The sequence below is a fragment of the Hyperolius riggenbachi genome, chromosome 9 (assembly GCF_040937935.1).
Source record: "Hyperolius riggenbachi isolate aHypRig1 chromosome 9, aHypRig1.pri, whole genome shotgun sequence".
NCBI classification, from domain to species: domain Eukaryota; kingdom Metazoa; phylum Chordata; class Amphibia; order Anura; family Hyperoliidae; genus Hyperolius; species Hyperolius riggenbachi.
This window is the reverse complement of record NC_090654.1, coordinates 44,339,432-44,359,003: the sequence shown is the minus strand read 5'-3', so window position 1 is coordinate 44,359,003 and position 19,572 is coordinate 44,339,432.

Sequence of the window (19,572 nt, the reverse complement as noted above, 5' to 3'; positions counted from 1 at the left end):
GCTCTCTAGCGCTCACTTCCTGTGGCGGAAATATGTATTGCAAGCAAGAGTTTATACAAAACTTGCTACCGTGCATGCGCACTGCAATGCGGAAAATGTTTAAATGTCTGCGGTTCCATTGACTTTGAGACTTCTGGCCAACGCACGTCGCCACGGATGTTGCCACATAATTCGCTGATGCTTCCACGTCCAATGCGATGCACAAGAGAAATGCACCCTAAATGTATTTAGAGAGTTTATCCTGCCTAATTCCCTCTTATCTGTGACTAATCACCAGTGTAGTGTGATCTCTCAGCTGGGTTCCACGGCAGAGCATTTATAAACACAGGTTGTTAAAGAGTAACTGTCAGGCTGCAAAAGCTAATTTAAACCTCTATTCTCCTGTGTTAAACAGTTTAGAAGGAAGCCAAAAAGGCAATACTGCAGTTAAAAATCTCTTAGTTTTGATGTGTGCTTATCAGCAAAGCTGTTAGACCCAAGCTCTTAAGAAGCCGAGAGCCGCATACCATACAGCAAAGCATTCTGGGGCCCTCCCCTCGGCTGCTAGTGATAAGTTACAGGGCTCGTGTTACAAAAGCAGCAGCCCACAGCACTGAAAAAACTCCCAGCAGAGTACACTGCAGGAGTCCGCTATTGTTCCTAGCCACATGGCTAATTAATATTCACTGCACAGTAGTGTTATTCATTACCAGCGTTTGTGAGAGTGGAAACATCAGGAAGCAGGCAGGACATGACGACACATTTGGCTTCATAGGAGACAGACAAACATGGAACCTGCCATGAGCTGTCAGGAGCATCATTCTCTGCAAATACTATATAAAGATTCTGTGAAATCCAAACGTGGACAGTGAAATGCATATGTAATGTAAGTACAGCCAATGTTTAGCTACTGATATGTGTTTATTTTCTCTGAGACCCTATACCTAACAGCTCCTTTTTAAGCCTATGACTGCTTCCTTGAAAACAGGAAGTAAACATACTGCATATTTATTGCAGGATTTGCATCAGCGGTGCCTAGTACACACCATACAATTTTCTGTAAGATTTTCGGTTAGATTTACCTGCCAGACAGATAATTTCCATCTATCCGCCTAGCAATTAAGCATTGTTCTACTCAGCAATGCTCCAGAGATAATGACCAGTCTCCACCAGTACTTTACAGAATATAATCTAATCACAGAAAATCTAATGCTGGGATTACAAGGTACGTTTTTTTTGGTAAAGGTGGCCATACACTGGTTGATTTGCCATCAGATATTCAGATCGACCAACAGATAGATCCCTCTCTGATTGAATCTGATCAGAGAGGGATTGTATGGCTGCCTTTACTGCAAACAGATTGTGAATCGATTTCAGCATGAAACCAATCACCATCTGTGGAGCTGCCGCCGCCCCCCCCCCCACCCCCCTCATACATTACCTGCTCCGGCAGGCTCGAGAACCCCGGTCTCCGCTGTCTTCTTCTCCGCGCTGGGTTCCGGACCGGCTGGCTTCACTGAACTTCCTGTCCAGGGGAAGTTTAAACAGTAGAGGGCGCTCTACTGTTTAAACTTCCAGCCGGGACAGAAAGTTCAAGGAGGCTGCAGCCCGGAGCGGAGACCGGGGGACGTACGCCGGCGGAACAGGTAATGTATTGCAGCTAGCGTCGGTCGTCGGGCATTTGAATGCCGCTATCGACGCACTCCCGACCCGCCGGCGATCGAGAAAAATCTTTCGCACAGACGAATCGACGGGAACGATTTTGGACGGAAATCGATCGTTCTGTCAGCGTTTGCGCAACGATTTCACAGCAGATTCGATCACAGTGATCGAATCTGCTGTATATCGGTGGGAAAATCGTTAGGTGTATGGGCCCTTTAAGAATCGTTCCGATAGATGCCTTCGATGATAAAATTCTGACATGTCCGATGTTCCGCTTGATTCGTTTCCGCTCGATTTTTGTTAACAAAAACAAGTGGAAGATAAGAGAATCGAGCAGAAAATCAAATGGCTAATTGTGCGCCGAATTGAACGCAAAAAACGTATCGTGCAATCCCAGCATAACAAGAATCTAACAGAAAATTGTATTGTGTGTACTAGACGTTTCAAAAAAGGTTTTTCTTTAAAGGTTATTATGCTGCTGCTTATCTTTTAGAGCAGAGAGGAAGTTCTGAATTCAGATTTGCTTTAAGCTAAGCTGGAAACACCATGAATTGCTGTGAAAGGAGCCGCTTTTGATGGTTCACAGTAACCTGGGACAGATGTGGGCACAGGATAAGGGTGATGATTACTGCTGCAGAGTCCTGGGGTGCTGTGCTGTTTCATGGCATACACATACCTCCCTACTTTTGGAGCCATGTAAATGGACACTATGCATTGCGCTATTGCGAAAAGTGGGTGTGGTCATAGGATACTGTGGGCAGAGCCAAATGCACATGAACCTACTATTGGGGTGCCCCCTCTCCTTGAAGAGAATGGCAGGCAAACTGCAAACACTGAGCCCTGCTGGTTGCAGAGATATCCTATACAAACCTATCTCAGGAACCAGCGGGGCTGTGCATCTGCAGTTGGTTATGAATCCTTACCCTCCAAATCTGGGGTTTGTAGGAGGCATAGTTGCAAATTTAAAGGGTTACGTACAATAAGTCAAATTAATATGTTAAAATTACCTCGGGCTTCTTGCATTCCCCTGGAGTCATTGGGACTGATTCACAAAGCGGTGATAACCCAGTTATCACGCCTAAAAGACTTTAGGCGTCATAACCTTTGCACTAGCTGAGTTATCACCGCATTTGCATGTGCAATCACGCAGTTGCGCGCGCAGCGCCCATAGGGTTTAATGGGCACTGCGTGATTGCGCACGGGAATTTCGCGCGAGTTTATTTTTTATCACGCCTAAACTGAGTTTAGGCGTGATAAAGGGCTTTTCACCAGCGTGCTAACACTTTGCATCGCTTTGTGAATCAAGCCCCTTGTATCTGTATCGTAGACTAAGGCCAATTTAGGGGGAAGCCAAGTTATTTGAATGATTTTGTGATGTTAGAGGAAACAGAAGTGCCCGGAGAAAACCCATGCAGACACAGGGATAACATGCAAACTCCATGCAGCTAGTGCCCTGGCTGGGATTTTAACCAGGGGCCTAGTTCTGCAAGGTGAGTGCTAACCACTATGTCACTGTGCTGCCCGTGCCCTTGTTTCTCTGTTTTTATAAAGCTATTTTATACTAGAAGTTCCGCTTCCCCCAACCTGCTGTAAAGTGGTGATTACTGGCCAGTGATAAATGGTAAAATCAATACAGCGGTGTACATAGTCAGAATGACATAAAGTCTCAACCGATTTCGCCTATAAATAGCTTCTGCTAAGCTTCCTCCTGTGTCATTAAACAGGTTAAAGGGAAGCTAAACTGAGAAGGATATGGATTGTTCCTTGTAAATAATACCAGTTGCCTGACTCTCCTGCTGATCCTGTGTCTCTAATACTTTAGCCACAGCCCCTGAACAAGCATGCAGATCAGGTGCTCTGACTGAAGATTAGCTGCATTCTTGTTCCTGGTGTGACTCAGGCACTACTGCAGCCAAAGAGATAAGCAGGACTGTCCGGCAGCTGGTATTGTTTAAAAGGAAACATCCATATCCCGCTCAGTTTAGGTGCACTTGAAAGAGAGCCAGAGGTGGGCTCAAAAAAAAAAGTAGGTTAACTCATCCGGGGGGTTGAGCGGATCAGGTAGCCGCAAAAAACGCAGCTCCCCTGCCACGCCGCAATGGCCCACTTTTGCTGCCGTCACTTCCTCCTTCCAGCTTGGAGGAGGAAGTGACGGCAGCGAGGCTTGGAACGCTGCTATAAGGACGCATAAGCCTATATGGAGCGCGGGGAGGACATGGATTTATGGGTAAATAACTCTTCGAATCCCCGTTAAGGAGAGCTGCAGCTCTGGAAACCCTGCAGGAACGCCCCTGGAAGGCATTTTGAACAACTCCCTGGCCCATATGCAATTCACTTTATCACCTGAATTTTCTCCTGGGAGATAATTTTTTATCTTCGATTTAAAAAAGTTTCCCAGCACTTTTTCACCAATAAAGTACCAAAAAGTAGGTGAAAAAGTTACATAAAAATTATTTTGAGTATTTTCTTGCTTTCTGGTGGCTTACAAGGCATTTTATTGACAAGTTTAAAAAATATCACCTAGGAGAAAACAGGTGAAAAAGTGAATTGCATATGGGCCCCTGTGTCTACCTCCGAGATAGCAACAAATATTGTCACTAAACTCGAGGGGGGGGGGAGGGGTCAGAGAGCAGTGGTGGGGGGCACAGAGCCATGTCAGGAGGTAGAGAACATGCCTCTGTGTCCCATCTGCCCACCTCAGGTTCTCTTTAAGAAATATTGTGCTTCCAAATCTGCATCTGACTGGCAACTGACAGCAGAAGAGAAGTATGGAGTAGTGTTGTCCGGATCATGAACGATTCGGATCTATGATCCAAATCTATTTTGTGAGTCAAATCATCCGAATCATCAAAATTAGTGATTCGGATCGAAAAGGGGGCGGGGCCAGGAGCGACACGCCCCCTCTCAGCGGGAAGCGGGGTCCTGGAAGCAGAGCAGAGATGGATCGCTCTGTTGAAGGGGAGGCAGCCTTGCACAGCCACAGGTAGATGAGAGAGAGGGGACATGGGTGCCACTGCCAGATATGTGTAGAGCACACATACTGGCTGCAATGTGCTGCTCATTATAGGCTGGCTGTTCCGTAGTTGTGCACAGTGAACACATTGGAAACTTTTGGCACAGCTCAGTAACGTTACAGGCAGCGTGCTGGGCTAGGACAGGACAGGCACTGTGATCGCTGTGCAATATGATCCTCATGCACTGCTCTAAACAGCTGCACTTCACTTCTGGGAATGCTTTGGGGAATGGGAGTTGGGAGTATACAGATGAACATATAGGTGAAAAATATATGTAAAGCATATGATTGCAGCATGTGGGTATTGTGTGCTCTCTGCTCGTCCCTCCTCCCTTCTCTGTCCATCCGAGATTTGGATCAAAGATCCGGATCTTTTCAATGATCCGATTCGAATCATCCGGATCATTGAAAAGATCCGAACTTCGCATCTCTAGTATGGAGGCTGTAGCACAGGGGTGCGCCGACTTTATTGAGCAAGGGCTGGTACACCATACTGCAGGGAAAGGAGGGGGGGAGGAGTTGAGGGTAACAGAAGTAGCAAAATTTAACGCAACTTTTGCTGATTGCCCCTAGGCACACTAGACATACATATATAACAGGTGTCACGTGAAATCAACCATTCTTGGCTGCTTGCCAGGGTTAAGCTAGGACGCGAGAGGTTGCGGTAGCCTTACAGCCATCTTGCGCTTCTAGGTGCTTCTTCAAAGGCTACCAGGAAACCCAAGAGAATTGAAAACCCGTGACCTCCGCCCCCACCCGCAAGTGCATCACCCACGATGCCCCTCCCTGGTGCTTCATACCCAATTCCTCCCACCCCACACACACTGCTTTGCTGCTGGTGTAGGGGTTGGCTTAGTGGGGAATGGGCATAGTGTAGTGTCACCACATGGTAGATTACTGTCACATGCCCCTTACTGGTCAGACTGCTACGTGCCTCCTAATCTTGTGGATGGAATCGATGGAATGGGACAGGGGAAACAGACAGGCCAGGAGGAGACGTGAGAAACCCCCACGATTTCCTATGCACAATTTTAGGGTTAAAGAGACACTGAAGCGAAAAAAAAAATGATATAGTGAATTGGTTGTGTACTATGAATAATTACTAGAAGATTAGCAGCAAAGAAAATATTCTCATACTTTTATTTTCAGGTATATAGTGTTTTTTCTAACATTGCATCATTCTATAATATGTGCACATTACACAACACTCAGCATTCAAAATGAGTCTTTCAGAGCAGTCTGTGAACTAATGACCTCTCCTCTAGCAGAGGAAAAGTAAATAGTCCAGGAACAGTTGAGATAATAAAAGTCAGATAACAGCCCTCTCCACGACTAACTTATGCTGGGAATACACGGTTCGTTTTTGCCTTCGTTTAAACCTTCGATTCGTTCGGTAAACGAATCGAGTGTTGAAAACGTATGTGAAAATAGTCATAATCTCATTATAGTTTCGATTAATAGACCCCAAAAACGAACGACTAGTGATCGAACATGTTTGATATTATCTCTCTTTATCCATCTAATCGAGCCATTGGTAGGCTTGATGGCTGTTCAGATCGATTATATATTCGTTTATGCTAGTCCGTCCCTGTAAAAAGGGATTTTCGTTTCGTTTCTTTGCAGCCTTCGATCATTGGAAAAACGAAACCATCAGAATCGAAAAAAAAAAACGAAACCGTGGGTGGTGATATTAACCGTATGACCGATTATTTCGGGATCGAAAAGGACAAAAGGCACAATCGAAACGAAGGTTTAAACGAAGGCAAAATCGAACCGTGTATTCCCAGCATTAGTTGGAGAGCTTAATGGCTTGTTTGCATAGAGATAACAACTGGAGTTTCTCAACTCTTCCTGTACTGGAAACAATTACACTGATGTATCTGATCTTAATGTTTTATTTCTTAGCTGTGCTACACATACAAATCATAACATCATCATTTTTTTTTCGCTTCAGTGTCTCTTTAAGGCTGCCATCACCTCTTTTATTCAGGGAAAGAGGAACCCGCTATCTATTCTGAGCTAAGAAAGAAAAGGTTAACGCAATCTATTCTTACTGAAACAGAACAATACTCTGGGTACCGTCTCTTCAGACAAGAGAGGTTCTTTCTGCAGTACTCAAATCAGGTAAATAGCTGTAAAATGACTTTTTGGAGGTCGGCATCTGCAGCAGAGGAGACCGGGAGCCACCGAAGCTGCGGTGAGGGCACAGGACGGCTGCCAGGGGCTGGAGGAAGCCCCAGGTAAATGGATTTTTATTTTTTCATTACCTTGGACGTATACTTTATAGGCTTGTTCACATATCTGAAGTATGGTTCAGCTGCACAGCAGTCAGTTTTCTGTGTAGGCAGCAGAGTACGGTCACATGGGAGGTTGGGGCCGGTGGTCGATAGGTTGCGGACAGTCATGTGGCGGCCGGTCACATGTTATATCTGGCAGGAGATTGCTGTCAGCTCAGGTGCTGGTGAATTAGGTACCCCATTTTTCTCCATCCTCCCGCGAATCCCGCGCACACAGCTGTACCTGCAATTGTATAGATTTATAGATCTCTGAAGAGCTCCACGACTCACAAGAGAGCACTTCTCACAATGAGTTTTATTGCTTATTACAAGGTTTTGTTGTAACGTCCCCTGGGCATAAATGGTTGAGTTGAAAGAAATCGCTTCTTGTTATATCCTGAATACTTTGCTCATTCATCAAAATAATAATGAGGGAATTGTAATTACTTTTGAAGCTGTAGTCAGTTATTTAACTAGTGACCTTAGCCTGTTTAAAAACGGGCTCTAGGTCTGTCATCGCTGCGCGCTCGCACACACGCCCGGCGGCCAGGTCATGCTCCTTTCTTAACGGTGCTCCAAGCGGCACATGCGCAGTAGCACAAAACGCACGGACACACACAGGACACAGAGACACTTTTGGTTTTACTAGGTAGGATGAAGGTTGTAGGGGTTTAAAGAGACGCTGAATTCTTTTTTTTGCCTTATTTTTGTATGCAGCCAATTTCAGCATTAAATTCTGAGCGGATTCGCCGCATTTCCGCGGCAGAACAAGTTATTTATGCCCAAGAAATAGCCCAGCAAAGATCCACGACATTTCAAGTCGAAGATTTTGCTGTCTGGGAGAGGCAGAGCTGTGCGCAGTAGCTCTGCCTCCTATCCAGTCAATCTCCGCCTCTCCCAGTCTTCTTTCACTGAGAGGGGCGGGGAGAGGCGGAGATTGACTGGAGAAAAGGCAGAGCTACTGTGCACAGCTCTGCCTCTTCCAGGAAGAAAAATTCTGCGACCTGTGGAACTTTGCTGGGCTATTTCTTGGGCATAAATAACTCGTTCTGCCGCGGGAATGTGGCGAATCCGCTTGGAATTTAAAGCTGAAGCTGGCTGCATATGAAAATAAGGTAAAAAAAGACACTTTAGTATCTCTTTAAAGGGTTAAAAAATGGTGAGGTTGTTAGTACTGTCTGTGTCCCTGCTTTTCGATCTTATGTGGATCTAAATTGAGACCAGAACTGGAAATGAAGGACAAAAATAAAAAGCTGGTACCTGGAATCTGCCTGTTCTTTAGTCTACAAAATATGGTTCACTGATTAGTGATGATTGTAATCTGCTCATCACGATTGCACAAAATTTCACGTACATGCAACTGATTTTGTGACATCCATTAGTAATTTTGCGTAATTTCGTGCTGACTTTAGAGGTTAATAGCAAATCCCCTATAAATGCTATGCATGTTAAGAAGAAGGGTGGGTACAAAGTAAAAAATATTTTTTCAAAAATAATGTAGTTTTTTAGAAAATTGATTAAAAAAATGTTTTTTAAACTCAGAAAAATTACAATTTTGTGAAATTTGCCCAGAAGCCACCTGCGCCCGATTTTGCTTGATACCCACCACGGTTGCCTCCCCCCATTGGCCCACGGGCAATATTCCATGATTGGGATAGATGGTCCATGATTGGCACCATGGTTGAATACATTGTATGGGTAGCTTTACAATTTAAGAGGTGGTGGAAGAAGAGTCTGGGACAGCTTCAGGCCTCTTTTGCATGGGATGGTGAACTGCTAGTTGGTGGGACAGTTCAGCATCCTGGCCACAAGTGCCAAATGGCAGTGTTTGGTAACACCACGTGTGTCATGTTACCCAGTGGTAAGAACCAACCCATGTTGCAACATGTTGAGGAAGGCAACCGTGCACAGATGCAACTCCATGGGGGGAGCGCATTTTTTCACCGCCCGTGCCGAGTGCTAGCAAGTGCCTGGCCAGTGGACATGAGCAGCTAACATGCAATGAATTCACTGCCTGCCAGCTGCCATGAAAAAGACACCTTATAGCCCCCTGTGGAAAACCATCAGGGCTGTGGAGTTGGAATCGAGAAATTGGAGCAATCATTGGGTACCTGGAGTCAGAGCCTGGCCGAGGCAGAGGAGAGAGAGGCTCCAGCCTCAGGGCGCAGTGTAGGAGGGGGTGCACAGCTCACTCAGCTATATCCCTCCCCTATTGTGTTTGAAGCAGAGAGAAATAAGAAAAGGGGATATATGGCAGTGACTGCAAGCCAAATAACTAGAGATTAAGGTGTTGGAAGGGTTGGGGGCTCTTGGGCGCAGCTCAAAACCCATTCACACTTAAAGTAGCAAAACGGTAGAGCTTAATGCTACCATTTTGTGCAGGTGATTTTACTGCGATTAGCGCAGTAAAATCACAGTACACTCACAATTCAGAGCGATCGGGATCAGCACTTTCTAAGGACTGTATCATGATCGCTCCTGAATTGTGGCAAAATGCTGCAGGGAACACATTTTATGATTGCTGTTAATCACAAAACACAGCGGTAATCGCGGCCCTTAGGATAATAGCAATCAGTACGTAACGACTGGAGTGGGAGGGATTGAGGGGCGCACTTTGGTGCCTCAGCCTTGGGTGCTGGAGGACCTTGTCCCAGCTCTGGTCAGAGTTGGTGGTTTCATAAACTGAGGAGACCGAGTCAGGTGCATTTGTGTACTAACTCCACAGCCCTGGTAAGTATTTGACTAAGGTGTCGGAGCAATTTTGGGTACACGGAGTCGGTGGATTGATAAACTGAGGAGTTAGATGATTTTTGTACCGACCAGTGACTTTGTGGTCTCTGTTTCTAATCGACCCTCCACCAGTTAGGTTCAAACCCTCACTGGGAGATACTGGAATCCAAACATTTGAGTCTGATTAGCTTTCTTACTTTGACGGACACCCTCCTTAGGTTTTCCTCCATCTGTCTGTTCTGTTAGCTCTGGGAAATCCTGGAGGGGGAAACAATGCTCTTTTCCTGCTTGTGACTCTGCTGTCACCACTGTTCATCAATGTAGTGTGGAGCAGATGGCTTACAGTCATTGACGCCAGGCTTGTAAAAACTATTTTGACAGAAAGGTCAGAAGAATCAATAAAAGCGCAGATAAACAGAAGGATCGGTAGGCTGAGGAAGATGCCGCTTCGAGAGACAACGCTTACAGAACAAGTGATGAGACAAATACACTTGACTCTGCTTGGCGCTTCGCCGCTAGTGGTTTGATTGCACGGAGATGGTAAAAAGACTGTTGAGTGTATGAGCAAATTGTTCCTCTGCTTCTGTTGAGGATTAAGGCAGAAACCTGACTGCTATGTATCTGACCTCAAAAGTTAATTTGTTGGAGACTTTTGTGGCTCTGCAGGACAAGACTACAGCCTTGCATAACCTGTCCTCTGCAGAACGAGAATTCTGCTTTGGATAACCTGTCCTCTGCAGGGCGACACTTCTGCTTTCCTAACCTGACCCCTGCAGGATGAGACTGCTGCTTCAGATAACCAGACCTCTCTGTAGGGCAAGACTGCTGCTTCGGATAACCTGACTTCACAGGTAGAGGAGAAAGACAATACTTGATTGTAAGTACAGTATATTGTAAGTATAGTATATACTGGCGTATAAAACTACTTTTTAACCCTTGAAAATCATCTGAAAAGTCAATGGTCGTCTTATACGCCGGGTGTAATTGATGCCGGGTGATACGCCCTATCCTGTTACCGCCTCTCAGATCTCGCTGCTGAGGACTGTAGTGAAGCGGCGCAGGCACCAGAGCAGTTTCTAGGCTAAACTGCACCCGGGGCGAGGGTGTAAAAATTGCGCTAGCCCTCCCCCCACCCCAGTGGACTCGCAAACCCTTAACTCTTTAAGGACAGTCACACAGCCACAGGTCACAAGTAGATCTGCCTACTTACTAGTGACCAGCAGCTCATCCAGGAGGAAGCAGGGACCAGGAAAGCACACAGGTAAATAGAGCCCGGAAAGCACACTCCTCCATGGGCGCCGCCCACTGACAGCCTGCAGTACCGCTACAGGTCATCAGGTGTCATCACGCGGTGGTAAAGTGATGATGGATTGACATCGGGCGCAGGCAGCGGAAGGTGATTGTGCTGGTAATCTTCTTTCTTCTTCCATTTGACTGCACCGCCTGTCACCAGCTCCCTAGCGGTTATGTCCTTCTGCCTGCGCCCCCTGCTTCTACTTGCCGGTCTGCGCCCAGTGCGGTCGCCCTGCCTGCACTGCCCAAGAAACGGCCCTGGCAGGCACACATGTGCGAGATCTGAGAGGCAGAGAAGGAGGTAAGTAGGATACAAGGGCGGGCCAGAAGGGTGAAAGAGGCCTGTTTTATGGGCATAGCTTCCATACTCTTCTTCCATACTGCTATGATAAACAGGTAGACCAGAAGAGAGCTGACCAATCCACTTAAGGAGAGGGAGAGTTGACCAATCCAACCAGTCAATCGCCTATAAAATGTTATATACTGTGTACCACACACAACACATACATACAAAAACCACCAGTATCTGTTCATACATAGCACCAGTATATGATGTTTTTTTTAATTTTTATTTGGTGTGCATTGGAAGAGGGGTAGTCTTATATGGCGAGTATATCCCAAACTCTATATTTTAACTGGAAAAGTTGGGGGATCATCTTATACGCCCAGTCGTCTTATACGCCGGATTATACAGTACCATGGTGCCTGATCCCTAAAAACGTTTGATAACATGGAACCACCCCATAATGAAACCGAATTGTACGAGTTTAGTTCCTCTATTTTGAATGCAGGTAATGGCAAATTTGCCTTTTACCTGGTTGGTTGGTGTTAGGTAGCAATCAGTAGGAGAGTGAGGGAGTTCCTTTCACAGAACAGAGCATATCACATGACCCAGCCCATCTCCAAATGCACTCTTTGTTGCCAGCACTGCAACTATCGCTTCTTACTGCTCAGAGTGTAAGAAAGCATCAACTCGTTTCACACCCTTATAAAAGCCATGTGTACTTCTCAATAAAAAAACATTTCTCACTGCTTGTTTTGACTGATTTTTAGTTTTCACACTGGATAGTTGAAAATAAAATATAATATATAAATGACCCAGTTTTTGAGACGCTGTATAAATTAAAAACAAGTCATATAAATATATGAGGTCACTCAGGCTAGGTGCACACTGAGCAGAATTTCCTGTGTTTTTGCACATAATGAAAGTCTATTGGCCGTAGAAAAAACACATATTTCTGCGTTTTCCCATGTGTGTTTTTCAAACCGCACAGCTTGCATATCTTTGCTAAACACATCTGAAATGCACGCAGGCCCATATAACAATTACTTGTTCTCCTAAGCTTTCTCCTAGGAGATACATTTTTCATCCTCTGTTTATCATAACTTTCTTGCACTCTGCAACTGAAAAAGTATCAAAAAGTAGGTGAAAAAGTACTGTCAAAATTATGCTGAGTATTTTCTTGCTAGCTGGTGGCTTAAAAGGCATTTTATTCATAAGGTGTAAAAATACCTCCTAGGAAAAAACTTAGGAGAAAAGGTAAATTGAATAAAAACCATAATGTATTTTAACCTCCTTGCCGGTTATCCCGAGCTCAGCTCGGGGTAACCTGCACAGGAGGATTTATCAGGCCCCGCTGGGCTGATTTGCATAATTTTTTTTTTTGTTACATGCAGCTAGCACTTTGCTAGCTGCTTGTAACTTCCGATCGCCGCCGCCGATCCGCTGCAATCCGCCGCGCAGAGCCGCCTCCCCCCCAGACCCCTGCGCAGCCTGGCCAATCAGGGCCAGGCAGCGCTGAGGGGTGGATCGGGATTCCCTATGACGTTCCGACGTCGGTGACGTCATCCCGCCCCATCGCCATGGCGACCGGGGAAGCCCAGCAGGAAATCCCGTTCTGAACGGGATTTCCTGCTTACTCCGATCGCCGGAAGCGATCGGAGTGGCTGCAGAGCTGCCGCTGCTCAGCGGCTATCATGTAGCGAGCCCAGGGCTCGCTACATGATTTAAAAAAATAAAATAAAAAAAAAAGTGCTGCGCTGCCTCCCTGCCGGGGGAATTAGACCGTTAATGGAGACACAGAAGATATGTGTTTTTACATGCGTTTTGATGAGTTTTACTAAAATACATACGATACAGTGGGCCATATGCAATTCACTTTTTCACCTGAGTTTTCTCCTAGGAGATAATTTTTCATCTTCAATTTCCTTCAATCTTCAATTTATAACAACTTTTTAGGATTTTGCAATGGAAGAAGTACCATAAAGTAGGTGAAAAAGTACTATAAAGATTATTTTGAGTATTTGTTTGCTTGTTGGTGGTTTAAAATGCATTTTATTGACAAGTTCGAAAATTTCACCTAGGAGAAAACTCAGGTGAAAAAGTAAATTGCATATGATACTGTATCTTTATCCATCGAAAAATGAAAAAAAATGTTGAAAAAATGTGAATGTACCAAAAACAATCACAGATGCACAGAAAACACACAGGAAAATGCAAAAATGCACAATGCAGAAAAGTCATGGTTTTCTGAACAGCAAACTGAGCTCCTAGCCCAGGCATGGGCAAACTTATTATAATAATAATAATAATAATCCGAACATTTATATAGCGCTTTTCTCCTGTTGGACTCAAAGCGCTCAAGAGTTGCAGCCAATGGGACGCGCTCAAGAGGCCACCCTGCAGTGTTAGGGAGTCTTGCCTTGAACTCCTTACTGAATAGGTACTTGACCTAGCCAGGATGCGAACCCTGGTCTCCCATGTCAAAGGCAGAGCCCTTAACCAGTACTCTATTCAGCCACTAGTTGGCCCTCCAGCTGTTGAGGAACTACAAGTCCCACAATGCATTGCAGGAGTCTGACAGCCACAGTCATGACTCATAAAGGAAAAAGCATTGTGGGATTTGTAGTTCCTTAGCAGCTGGAGGGCCAAGTTTGCCCATGCCTGTCCTAGCCACAGGCTGCTATCTCAGTGCACTCTGGGAGACCAGGAGGACCCATATGCAATTAACTTGTTCTCCTGAGTTTTCTCCTAGCCTCTTAGGTGGTATTTTCACACCTTGGCCCCTATGCAATTCAAGTTTTCACCTCTGTTTTCTCCTAGGAGATATTTTCACAATCTGTCATAAAATGCCTTTTAAGTCAAAATAAATTTGGTAGTACTTTTTCACCAGCTTTTGGGTACTTTTTCAATTGTAAAATGCTGAAAAGTTAGTTTAAAGAGAAGGTGAAAATGATCTCCTAGGAGAAAACTCAGGTGAAAAAGTGAATTGCATCTGGGCCCTTGTCAGTAAAATGACTTAAGCCGCCAGCAACAAAATATTCCAAATAATTTTGATAGTACTTTTCACTTGCGGTACTTTTTGGTACTTTTTTTATTTGCAAAGTGCTGAAGAGTTATTTTAAATAGAAAATGAAAAATCATCTCCCAGGAGAAAACTCAGGTGAAACTGTGAATTGCATACGGGCCCAGGTGTTTCTGCTTATTTCAGACCAAACATTCTTCAGTGATGCACCTTACTAGCAGTAAAGATGTTGCTACCTGTGTTAAATTTAAGAATATCAGTCAGGGTAAGGAAACATTTTACAAAGGCGAACATTGATTCAATATTTTCTAAAGTAGAAAATAATGGCAGATAATATTGCACCAAAACCATAATATATATATATATATATATATATATATATATATATATATATATATATATATATATATATATATATATATATATATATACATACATATATATAATGTATATTACACAGTGAATAAGAGGGGAATAAGACAAAAAAAATAAAAAATCATTTCAAAAATAAAATGTGCTATTGTAGATAAAACCCACACATTTTATTTCCCTATTTGACATGGGTATTAACAAGAGATTTTGAAACAGGATGGGTATTACAAATTGTGTCCCTAGTACAATGTATGGTGGCAATATTTTATTTGGAAATAAAGTTGTATTGTTCAGTGCTGGGCGTAATGGAAAAAGCTACGCTTACGGATCATTACGCGTAATTTTACGCTATTACGCATTACGGAATTACGCTAATGGCGTAGACATTCAATTTCGGTACATGTCTGTAATTACGCATAGCCCTTACGCAATTACGCGTAAGAATACCGTAATTCGGGTTGTTACGTTATTGGCTTACGCGTAAAATCCTACTAGCAATTAATGCGTAAGGTCATGCTGCCAAGCGGAAAAGTTGACGCATGGATCAATGTTAGGTAGCCGCCGACTTTAAGGGTTAATAGCAAAGCCCCCTTAAGTGCTAAGAGCCTAAAATTTGGAGAATATATTAAGGAGATCAGAAGGAATAAGAGTGAATTTTTTTTTTCAAAAAGACCTTATAGTTTTTGAGAAAATCGATGTTAAAGTTTCAAAGGAAAAATATATACATTTAAAAACCCGCCGACTTTAACGGTTAATAGCAAAGCCTGCTTAAAATTTAGGAACACCAAATTCACAGGGTATATTAAGGGGATCAGTGGGAATAAGAGGAAAACATTTTTTTTTCAAAAAGACCTTATAGTTTTTGAGAAAATCGATTTTTAAGTTTCAAGGGCAAAAATGTCTTTTAAATGCGGAAAATGTCAGTTTTTTTTGCACAGGTAACAATAGTGTTTTATTTTCATAGATTCCCCCAAGTGGGAAGAGTTTTACTTACTTCGTTCTGAGTGTGGGAAATATTTAAAAAAAACACGTGGGGTCCCCCCTCCCAGACCTCTTTAACCCCTTGTCCCCCATGCAGACTGGGATAGCCAGAATGCGGAGCACCGGCCGCGTGGGGCTTCGCACCCTGACTATACCAGCCCGCATGGTCCATGGATTGGGGGGTCTCGGAAGGGGAGGGGCAGCCAAGCTTTCCCCTCCCCCTCCGAGCCCTTGTCCAATCCAAGGACAAGGGGCTCTTCTCCACCTCCGATGGGCGGTGGAGGTGGAGGCCGCGATTTCCTGGGGGGGGTTCATGGTGGCATCTGGGAGTCCCCTTTAAAAAGGGGTCCCCCAGATGCCCACCCCCCCTCCCAGGAGAAATGAGTATAGAGGTACTTGTACCCCTTACCCATTTCCTTTAAGAGTTAAAAGTAAATAAACACACAAACACATAGAAAAAGTATTTTAATTGAACAAAAAACATAACCACGAAAAAAGTCCTTTAATATTCTTAATTAACCATTAATACTTACCTGTCCCTTTAAAAGCCAGTTCCCACGCAATATCCTCGGAAATATACTAATCAGTTACAATGTAACAAAGTTGTTACAATGTAACAACTTTGTTACTTTGTAACTCCACCGCACCCGACGTCACTCGCCGCTCACCCGCCGGCCGCCGCATACACTCTAAGTCCCCGCCGGCTACCGCCGTCCACTCCGCCCACACCTGTCACCCATATACATGCTGGCACCCATGGGTGCCAGCATGTATATAGGTGACATGTGGGAGAGGCGGGGAGGGCAGCAAGAGCCGGCGGGACTTAGCGTCCTGAACCCGACAGAGCTCTGAGCTATATAGCTCAGAGCTCTCTAAAGCATCTTTGTATTTGGGCTCCAAGGAGCCCCATTGGTCCTTAGCAGACCAATGGGGTTCCTTCTGATTTGAAGGAACCCCATTGGTCTGCTAAGGACCAATGGGGCTCCTTGGAGCCCAAATTCAAAGATGCTTAGAGAGCTCTGAGCTATATAGCTCAGAGCACTAAGCTCAGAGCACTGTCGGGTCTGTGCAGCGCAGACGCGTATGCGGCGGCTGAGCGGCGAGTGACGTCGGGTGCGGCGTAGTTACAATGTAACAAAGTTGTTACATTGTAATAACTTTGTTACATTGTAACTGATAGAACATTTCCGAGGCTATTTCGAGGGATCATTTATTTAAAGGGACAGGTAAGTATTAATGGTTAATTAAGAATATTAAAGGACTTTTTTCGTGGTTATGTTTTTTGTTCAATTAAAATACTTTTTCTATGTGTTTGTGTGTTTATTTACTCTTAACTCTTAAAGGAAATGGGTAAGGGGTACAAGTACCTCTATACTCATTTCTCCTGGGAGGGGGGGAGGGCATCTGGGGGACCCCTTTTTAAAGGGGACTCCCAGATGCCACCATGAACCCCCCCCCCCAGGAAATCGCGGCCTCCACCTCCACCGCCCATCGGAGGTGGAGAAGAGCCCCTTGTCCTTGGATTGGACAAGGGCTCGGAGGGGGAGGGGAAAGCTTGGCTGCCCCTCCCCTTCCGAGACCCCCCAATCCATGGACCATGCGGGCTGGGATAGTCAGGGTGCGGAGCCCCACGCGGCCGGTGCTCCGCATTCTGGCTATCCCAGTCTGCATGGGGGACAGGGGGTTAAAGAGGTCTGGGAGGGGGGACCCCACGTCGTTTTTTTTTAATATTTCCTACTCTCAGAACGAAGTAAGTAAAACTCTTCCCACTTGGGGGAATCTATGAAAATAAAACACTATTGTTACCTGTGCAAAAAAAACTGACATTTTCCGCATTTAAAAGACATTTTTGCCCTTGAAACTTAAAAATCAATTTTCTCAAAAACTATAAGGTCTTTTTGAAAAAAAAAATTTTCCTCTTATTCCCACTGATCCCCTTAATATACCCTGTAAATTTGGTGTTCCTAAATTTTAAGCAGGCTTTGCTATTAACCGTTAAAGTCGGCGGGTTTTTAAATGTATATATTTTTCCTTTGAAACTTTAACATCGATTTTCTCAAAAACTATAAGGTCTTTTTGAAAAAATTTTTTCCCTCTTATTCCTTCTGATCTCCTTAATATATTCTCCAAATTTGAGGCTCTTAGCACTTAAGGAGGCTTTGCTATTAACCCTTAAAGTCGGCGGCTTTTTTATAATAATTATACGGGAGCGTAATATTACGCGATTACGGCAGACTGTGTAATTTCAATGGGAGTTTACTGTCTTACGCGTAATTTGTTACGCGTAATAACGTAACCTACGGTCTACGCGTAATTAATTACGCGTAAGACAGTAACCTTACACGTAACGCTTACGGTGCATTTGTAGTGAATTACGATGCATAATTACGCTAATGCGTAATTTCGGCCCAGCACTGGTATTGTTTTTGGTTTTCTCATTGTACTCTATCAGAAATTACAAGCACTTGCAAAAATAACAGTAATACACCCTCATGGCATAGATATTTAAAAAGCTAAGTATCTAAGGTAACAATTTATGTATTGTCTTTTAAATTCCGTCACTTTGCCACTGTCCTCTTCTGTGAGCTGGACGTTTCAGAGAGTTGCTGGCAACACACCTCTATTGCGCTCCTGTGATCATAAGCACACTGTGCATTCACAGCAGCAATTGTTGCTTGCTACGCAGATCACTATGGGAATGCATTGGAGGAAGTGTGCAGCCGGGGACGCGCATCCAGCATTCAGAGGAACACACGGGGGGAATCAAGCAGCACAGGATAACAGCGAGACCAGGAAGACTTCAGGTGGCTGGAGGAAGCACCAGGTAAGTAACTGGCAATTTTTTTTTTCAGTTAAAGTTTCCTTTAAAGAGAAAAGCGGAAAGGGAAAAAAATAAATCAACACATTGTAAAGTGAGAAGTTAAAAAACAGAATAGAGATTGAGAAATTATTGATATTGACCATGTTATTTGTTCATTGTGTCTGCTCCACAATGAGCACATAAGTCATCATCTTTACTACTGGCAGACATGAATAAAACTAGATAACTACCATTTTTATAACCACACCCACTAACATTGTTATAGGCTAAACATTTTTTGTTTTTTTTTAGATATACATATGCATAGTGGGAGATACTGGTTACTTGACAGTTGAAAACAGCTGTTATTTCCCACAATGCAACAAGGCTCACAGAAAGGAAACCGTCAGACCATGGTCATGACATCCTGCTGTGGGAGCGGTTTCACCACATTATCAGCCTGATGATCTATTTGAGAAAAGAATAGATTTCTCATGGGAAAGGGGGTATCAGCTACTGATTGGGATGAAGTTCAGTCCTTGGTTACAGTTCCTCTTTAAAGAGTGATCGATTGGCTGGCAAATATGGCTGCTATTGCCTTTTGTGTGGCTAGATTAGGTAGATGGAGCAATACTTGCCTCTACATTGGAATATACAGAGCTAATGTGAGGGAATTTCTTTTCTTCCTTGGTAAATGTAGAATTTCACTGTAATATTCCCAGCCGTCCTTCATACTTATACTGAACATATATCTTACTTATCTCCTTATTTTACACTTACACCTTCCTCAGCTTCTGTTAACCAAATTTCTGTGCACGCTAGCAGCTGAAAAAAGTTACATGCGTAAATTGCCGCGGCTGGTGACATCTGTTCCCCCAGGCAATCATTACCACAGCCTCAGATTTGTCTCTGCCAGCGTCAGTGATATATTAGACCGTTTTCTCTGTTCAATTACTGTTCTAGGCAGGAAGGGGGTCAGTCCTTTCGCTGAGATGATCACATGGAGTCCGTTTACATGTCTAGTGAATCATGTAACAGGTTAACAGGCATAGCCAGCCTTGGTGAGGTCCGACCTGTACAACTGAGGGATCCCCTGATGTGAGGGACCCCCGGCTGTTGTCCCCCCAGTGCCCGTCAATGTAACCTCTCACCTGTTCAGCT